The sequence below is a fragment of the Pelobates fuscus genome, chromosome 1, assembly GCF_036172605.1.
Source record: "Pelobates fuscus isolate aPelFus1 chromosome 1, aPelFus1.pri, whole genome shotgun sequence".
NCBI classification, from domain to species: Eukaryota; Metazoa; Chordata; class Amphibia; order Anura; family Pelobatidae; genus Pelobates; species Pelobates fuscus.
In genome coordinates, this window is record NC_086317.1 from 388,996,760 (window position 1) to 389,005,415 (window position 8,656).

General features: G+C 39.5%; 1 long non-coding RNA gene across 1 annotated transcript in view; it reads right to left on the reverse strand.

Annotated features, from left to right (window-relative positions):
- The window catches only part of LOC134596054 (uncharacterized), a 39,296-nt gene extending 31,162 nt beyond the window's left edge, over window positions 1–8,134 (reverse strand). Inside the window, exon 1 of the long non-coding RNA XR_010090332.1 lies at window positions 8,057–8,134. This is a non-coding gene — a long non-coding RNA (uncharacterized LOC134596054). The remainder of the gene's footprint in view (window positions 1–8,056) is intronic.
- Between the last annotated feature and the right edge of the window lie 522 nt (window positions 8,135–8,656).

Sequence of the window (8,656 nt, forward strand, 5' to 3'; positions counted from 1 at the left end):
ATGGTAAAATATCTTACTATAAACTTAACAATACCAAGACACAAGCACTACCCCTCCACTTACCATTACCACAAGCTAACCTGCTTCGACAATCTTTTCAATTTGACTGGAGACAAAACTTTATCACATATTTAGGAGTGAAGCTAGCACTTCATACACACAAGACGCTATCGCCGAACTATGGGCCACTTTCACAGACTTGTAAATCGCTATGTAATCGCTGGAAACATGTACCCTTATCATGGCTGGGACGAATAAACACAGTCAAAATGGTGTTGTTACCAAAAATCCTCTATGTCTTTCGAATGTTGCCGCTACAAGTACCACCACAAACCCTCAAGACCATTCAAGCTATGATATCCAGATTCATCTGGAACAAAGCTAAACCACGCTTACATATATCTATTTTGCAACAGACCCAAGCTAGAGGTGGTCTAGGGGCGCCCAAGCCAACCTCGTACTATGAGGCTGCCATTTTAGACTTTGCTATTCGTTACCATGCCCCTAAACACACGTTTCAATGGGCCGATATGGAATCCGATAGATCCAAACCGCACTCCTTACTCCATATTTTGTGGTCTCCTAAGATCCACCGGCCACCAAAAGTGTCACTCTATCCCACCTCCGTATTGATGCTTAAATATTGGGACATGTTGATGGCTACAATAACCGAAAAGGGTAAATTTTGCATAAATGCCCCGATAGAAGCGCTAACTAGATTGACACCTTGGTTGTCCTTAAAAACTTGGACCAAGTACGGTGTAAAGGTTATCAAAGACATATGTACTCAACAGGGACTCAAGCCATTCCCAGCCCTACAATCCCAATATAACATTCCTAACTCTTGTATTTTCCAGTATCTACAGTTAAAAAGTGTTATTTCCACCCATGTATCCCTGAACCCCCGGATTCAACCATTCCGGCTAAAAGACACGATGGAGATCCTATCTAGATGCCACAATTCACCACAAAAACCCAAATCTCTGTTGTTGTGTTATAGGACCACACTTGACTATAATACCCCCCACTCATTCACCTATGTACAAAAATGGGAAAAGGAAGGAATGCCAACACTTACAGACACACACTGGCTCTCAGCACTAACTGCTCTTTCGGGCCTAACCTCCTGTTTTTCCCATGTAGAAGCACATAAAAAGGTGATATACAGATGGTACCTCACGCCACAAAGACTTCACCAGATATACCCCAATACGAGCCCGAAATGCTGGAGATGCCTGACAGATATAGGTAACATGATGCACATATGGTGGGAGTGTAAAGAGATATCACCACTCTGGACGCAGGTCCACTCACTCCTGCAGTGATTACTTCACTTTCAAGAACCCTTAACAACGACATTAACACTCCTACTGATCTTCCCTACCCATTGGAATAAAGCAGATAAAAAAATAGCGTCCTTAATAATCCTGGCAGCTCGACATCTTATAGCCCAGAATTGGAAAACCACCAGGTGTCCTTCACCAATGGAATTACTAGATAGAATAACGCATTATTATAAATACAAACTCCTAGCTTCCGCCTCCCACACGCTCAGAGCACAGACTGTTAAGGTCTGGAAACCGTTTGTAGATATGACCCACCAAACCGCACCCACGGACGATGAGACCAAGGGAACCACCTCACAAACACTACAGATCCCACGAACCATCGCTACTCCCATATTAGAGAATGTAGAGAGGACGCCCTAGTCCTCTGACAACTCTTATCTATAGTCCCCATGGTCACAATGGTATAAACCGGTAGTATAGGCTGACTTCACTGTGAGATGGATATGTGTAGGAATACCAATGCTTTATTATGCTTTATTACCATGTTATACCGCTGTGTGATAATTGTATAACTATGCTACAATCCATGTACAAATTAATTGCCTTGACTGTACCGATCCCCTTCCCCACCCCCTTCTTTATTCTGTACCCTTTTACCCCTCCCTTCTTTGTTTAACATTTAAACACTCGAATCCTCGGATTCGGGAAATAAAAATCTTCAATTGAAAAAAAAATCACATGAGAATAGGTCTTAATTACCTAGGAGGTCTAGCCAGCATTGAAAGGGGTATTCTAACTGTCAGCTTAAGTTTTTATGGCTATTTGCTGGAAGCTTTCTCTGTGTGAAACTCTCACTTTCTTTCTGTGAAGCCCATCATAAATCATTGTCTTGACAATTGCTATGTTAGCCAGTGGAATGTATTGCCATTAATTGCATACCATGTTATACTGAATATTCATTGATTATTATCACGCATGTTACATATTATTATTATTATTTAAATTGTCACAATAAATTGTATATATTTTTATAACAAATTGTGATTTTATTTATATGGAATACATTTCACTTACACGATAACGATCTTTGGGATCTGAGAATTGAAATAGTGGGCAATTCTCAACTGTTTACTATTATTATCCCATAAATATCCCCACAATCAAGTTCAGCCTTCCTCACATATAAATTTTGCTTTTGATCCAAAAGAAGGCAAAAACCCAGTCTGAAGCGCTTCCGATTTTGCAACAAACTAGGAAAAATTCCTTCTTGACCCCAAAATGGCAGTCAGATATCTCCTTGGATCAAGTAGCTATTACCCCACTAATTAGAAATTATATCCCTGTATGTTATGTTTTTGGAAGTATTTATCCAATTGCTGTTTAAACATCTGTATGGATGTTTTTAAACCTTTCTTGTAACTAAAATGCTCCATTCCTGTTATCAATTGTGTAGCTCGTCTCTGCACTTTTTCTAGTGCCATGATATCCTTCTTTAAAACAGTTTCCCAAAATTCCACAGCATATTTAAGGTGAGGTCTTTCCAGCAATTTATAAAGAGGCAAAATTATATTTTCATCCTGAGAATTTATGCATGACAAAACCTTACTGGCCTTAGCAACTGCAGATTGACATTGCATATTTCTGCCTAATTTGTTGTCTATAACAATTCCCAAATACTTCTCATGTGTGGTTATCCCTAATTCACTACCATTTATGATGTAAGTTGCTTGTGCATTCTTGACCCCTAAATGCATAACTTTGCATTTCTCTACATTAAATTTCACCTGCCATTTTAGTGCCCAGTCCCCCAATCTATCTAAATCTCTCTGCAGTAAAGCAATATCCTGCTCACATTTTACTTTACAAAGTTTTGTGTCTTCTGCAAACACTAAAACATGGCTCTCATGCCTATTGCAAGATTATTTCTAAATATGTTAAATAGAAGTGTTCTCAAAACAGAACCCTGAAGGACACCACTTTTGTCCAGTTTGAAAATTTACCATTAATGACAACTTGTTTTACTCTATCCTTAAGCCAATGTTCTACCCGAGAACAAGAATAATCATTTAGACCAATTTCTTTTAGTTTGAAGACTAACCTATTATGAGGAACCGTATCAAATGCCTTGGCAAAATCCAAGTAGATCACATCCACTGCAACACCCTGATCTATACTTCTTCGTAGAATGCAATTTTTGACATGACCTATGTTTCATAAAACCATGCTGATTATTGCTTATAGCAAAGTTCTTCCCAATAAATTCCTGAATATTATCCCTTAATAGCCCCAAATATTTTCCCAGTCACAGAAGTTAAGCTCACATGTCTATAATTTGCAGGTAAGGATTTTGAATCCTTTTTAGATATAGGAACGACATCTGCCTTCCTCCAATCCTCTGGTACAATACCTGAAACAAAATAATCTTGACAGATTAAATCAGAGGTTCACTTATTTACCCACTTAGCTCCTTAAGTACTCGTGGATGAAAACCGTTAGGCCCCTGAGCTTTATTTATTTACATAATTGTTTTTAACTGCTGTAGCACCTTGTCTTGAGTCATCCAATCACAAGTTATCTGCATTTTTTTGAAGCAATCATTTGCATATCTCTTGCCATAGGATCCTCATTAATATATACTAAAGAAAAATTGTTATTTAAAATTTCTCTTTTTCCAGTGTACCTACATTTTAATATTTTTCTTTTTAATCTCTTGTTTTACTTCTCTACTAAGCCACATTGGTTTAAATGTGTTTCTTTTATATTTATTACCCAATGGTACACACTGAGAAATGTACCTTTCTAATATTTGTTTGAAGAGTTTCCATTTATCCTCAGTGTTTTTTTTCACCAAGGAGTTTATGCCATTCGATATGTTGTAGAGCTGCCCTAATCTTATTGAAATTGGCTTTTTACATTTTTTTAGTTTTAGTATACCTCAAGTGCTTTTGCTTTTTTGAGTTTATTTAAAAAAATTACCATATTGTGATTACTATTTCCCAAATGCTCCTCTACTTGAATGTTGGTCAAAAGATCAGCATTGTTTGTTATAACGAGATCGAGACAAGCATCCTTTCAAGTTGGTGCTTGTACCAGTTGTGACATGAAGGTGTCATTTAACACATTCAAAATCCTGATTCCCCTTGCTGAAGTACTAGTGACTCTATCCAATGTATGTCCGGGTAATTAAAATCTCCAATAATTAATGTGTTATCCAGATTTGCAGCTTTCCCAATTTGCTCTAACAGCTGTTCTTCCTCATTAATTTTTACATTAGGTGGTTTATAACATATCCCAACCAATAATCGATTTCCCTTCGTTTGCACCAAGCAGATATCTACCCATAAAGCTTCCACATTTTCCTTGTCACACTCCACATGCCTAAAGATTTGACTTTAACTCATGGTTGACCAATTAAGTAACAAAAAACAATATGACTTGCATGTATATATTTTGTCCATGAAACAATTCCTTTTCCTTTCATTCTGTCACCTCATAGATGAATGAATCATTCTTCCAAAATTTAGGCCAATGTGCATTTCCCTACAAACAATTGGACAAGTCCTGTCACTGAATTCTCTCAACTTGGTTAATTGCGTTGTTCCTATCCACTTCTCCGTGCAGCTGTCAGTGTCCCCGAAGATGACCATGCCACCAGCGGCGGAACTACCGCCAGTACTGAGGGGGGGGGGGGGGGGGGGGGAACTACCCACACACTGAGGGGGCCCATCGAGTGGCCCATGCTGTAATAATGACAGCTGGTGACTTCCTCCCAGCTATAACAACCACGCAGGAGAGGCAGAGAGGACTCAGAACATACTGGACTGCAGGGAAGCCATCCTCTGCTCCTGTAGGAAACAGGAGTGTAGGAGTTGTACTACAGATGGAGATCTACCTTTTGGTAGGGGGGGGGCCCAAAAAATGTCTTGCACTAGGTGTCACGAACGCACCCTACGCCAAGAGTGCGTGACGTAGTTGTGGTGGTGAAAGGGTAAAGTTCACCATTGTCTGCACTAGACTGGAAATAATGACAAAATCCCCCTTAACACTACCTACCCTTAAACATAATAATGTAACTATTACTATTTTAACTCTGCCACCACCAAGACAATTCATAAATGGGGTGCCTTGGTCTCCCAGGTAAACTTAATAATAAAAAACCACTAAATATAACTTAGCACAATATTTAAGGATTTGCAAAAATACTAATTAGTATCTTCAGACAAAGGCAGAACTTAATAAAGGAATATCTATTACGAGCAAGAAAATGGTGACAGTGCAAACAAAAAAATAGATGAAATAAAACCTAATTATTTACACTAACAACAGATAAAACCAAAAGGGATAAAATAACAGAAGTCCTAAACACTTACTTGCTTAGGTTTTCAAAGTAAAACTTGTGCCCAAGGGGTCTCCGGCAACAAAGATGAAAAAAATACGTTGTGGATTACCACGCCTGGTCTAGAGGTGGAGTTAAGGCGTTTCCCTCCTGTCAACTGACCTCTGTGGGGGAGTGGGAGGGGTGTGGGGGAGGCAGCACCAAAGAGAATTAGGGCTAAAAAACAAAAACAAACTTCTGACCTTCGATACAATCAAATTAACCTCTTTTGACATTGACAATAGCATCTCTACCAGGCAGGCAGATCATTAATGCACTACACAAAGTACATTAAAGGACAATATTCCATAGTGCAATAATAAATTACAGTGACACTAGGGCCCTCTCTACTTTAGTTCTGCCAATGCATGTCACGGCTCACATGTTGCTGTGCGTTATTGCTCCTGAGCTGCTTACTGATCCTTTTGACCATCTTACTGCCTACAAACTTTGCTGCCCGGACCGACCTTATGCTTTTGGATTCTGCTTAACTGCTTAACTGTTGCCTTGCACTTCCATGTTCCACGGAGCAGTCAGTTCCTATACCATGAGCTCCACAACACCAAAACCCTAACAAGTCTAATTTCCACACACCGTTTATAGATGTACTTTAGTCTTTCATTCTATCTAAATGCACATATTCTCTTAATCAAGATACAGAGCTAGCTTGCAGTTGCTATGTTTTCTTTTCCACTTTAGACCTTGCAAAACAGCATAATGTTTAGGGAGCTTGCCCCAGCATTTGACAAGGTGGTAATATTTCATAACCAGCATGTAAACCAAGTTTTACTTTGCATTTTTTTTACTTCTATTGATTGACATTAAAATGATTGTGCATGTGATTAAGAGATAAACACAAAGTGTTAATGTAGCGATCTTGAACATCTGAACGGAAGAGTTCTTCACATGTAGAGTTTATGTCATACCTCATTAACTGGGATATTATTACAGTATGTCACAAACACATAACAAGAGTTCATTTATGATCTCCCCCACCTCAAGATAATTGAATCCTTCCTGTTTTCAACTTTTTCATTGCTGAATTACACACATTCTTGTAAAAGTGTACATTATACCTGTTTGGGAACACCCTTCCTCCCCTCCTTAATAATTACCATTTTTCATACAAGTACATCTAACAGAACTATTTTACGGGAGTGAACAAAGGTACTTTTGGTCATCTCATTGCTTTGAAACATGATATATTCAAGCAATTCATAAAGGTTCCAATAAGGACTAATATTTGTATCGCTCTGCAAAAGGCTGCTATGAGAATAGGTGGAAGTGATAAACCTGAAAAAGTGAAGGAATGACTAATGTAGACAATCAGTGATATTAAAAACAAAAACAAAAGGGTCATTAATTTCCATTTTTCTTGTCTACCTCAAATGTGCAGTAGTAAAAAATGCATCTGGGGCAGATTAGAAAAGGGCAGATTGTGCAGTGGCTTCTGTATGACTCAATTGAAGCTATCCATCATGCTGAGTGAGCTAGAACTTGTGATTAACGAAGAGTCCCTGGAACCAGCTGTAGAAACTGACTCCTAGCTCCCTCTTGCAGGTCAAATGCATGGGGCTGCATAGTCTTTGTGAATCTCAAGCACAGGTATTGGTCTAAAAGCTGTATTTAATGAAAGAGAATTAGTCCATAGGTGTCATAATCCAAGTTATCACTATAGCCATTTGATTAAAAAAAATACTTTAAGTAATTGTGTTTTCTATTAAAGCTATGGCTCTATATATTTTATGGGTCTCCCTAAATCATCTTCTGACAAATTAACTCTACATAGATTTACTTTTGTGTATCGATCCTTATTACCTGTATTACCAGACTATTTATTTTAATTTACTATGTTTATCTTCCCCTGCTGTGATATTGCATTGCTAATGTTGTTCCCATATATGGACTGAGTTAGTGTATCCATGCAGTTTTTGTCTGACTCCAAACCCCATTAAGGATGGCTATGCATTATGAGAATTATAGTCAAATCATACCTGCAAACCCATGAGGCAACATGAGGTACATTCCAATCTATCATTTTATAATATTAGTACATTAGTGACCTCTGATGAGCCATTAATAATGTCAAGGCAATCATATGACACCATTCTAGTATTTTTCAACAAAACTTTTACCATTTTCAGTTTGATGTGAACAGGGGAGGGCTGGCAGCCTTAGGCCTGGGGGGCAAATTCAGTCAAGTGGCCCATTGCACCACTGAATCAGCTCACCATCCATGCCACACACTAACACACACACACACACACACACACACACACACACACTGTTACTGGCATACTGACTTACACACACACACAGACATACTGGCACACAGACATACTGGCACACAGACATAGACGCACACTTTACACTTTTAAAGCCAGTTTACTACCTTTGCTGGTACCTTTCCTGGGGTCCAGTGTGCTGGCTAGGGTGCTTGAGAGTTGGGGTCTGGCTCTTTTTGCTGGCTCTCATACTGCCTCTCTCCCGCTCGGCTCATCGTCACTGTGGGAGGAAGTGATTCACAGTCTACACTTCCTCCCATGCTGCCATAAAGGGGCCAGTTCGTGCTGTTAAAGTGCCACAGCTCCCAACCGGCCCCTGCTGAAACATGCTCACCAAATGTCCCTAAGTTTATGGGCCACTCGGTGGGCCCCCATTAGTGTGTGGGCCCCGGTGCAGCCGTAATACCAGCAACGCGGGCCAATGGGGGGGGCGAGATTTTTAAAATTTATTTTGCTGGAAAGACGGCTCTGGATTTAGGGCAGTCTGGGGGGCAATTGCCTCCCCCTGCCCCTTTTGCCCAGCCCGCCCCTGGATGTGAAGGGTCCAATACCTTAAAGTGACACTGTCACGTCGAACTTCCCTTTCTCCTATTGTTTCCTTTTTTCTTCCTCTCAGAATCTGTTCTTCTTTTCTTTATGTCTGAGCTAGCTTTCTTTAAAACAGAAGAAAAAGTAGATGACAAGTTGAGAAAACAGCAAGATCTATA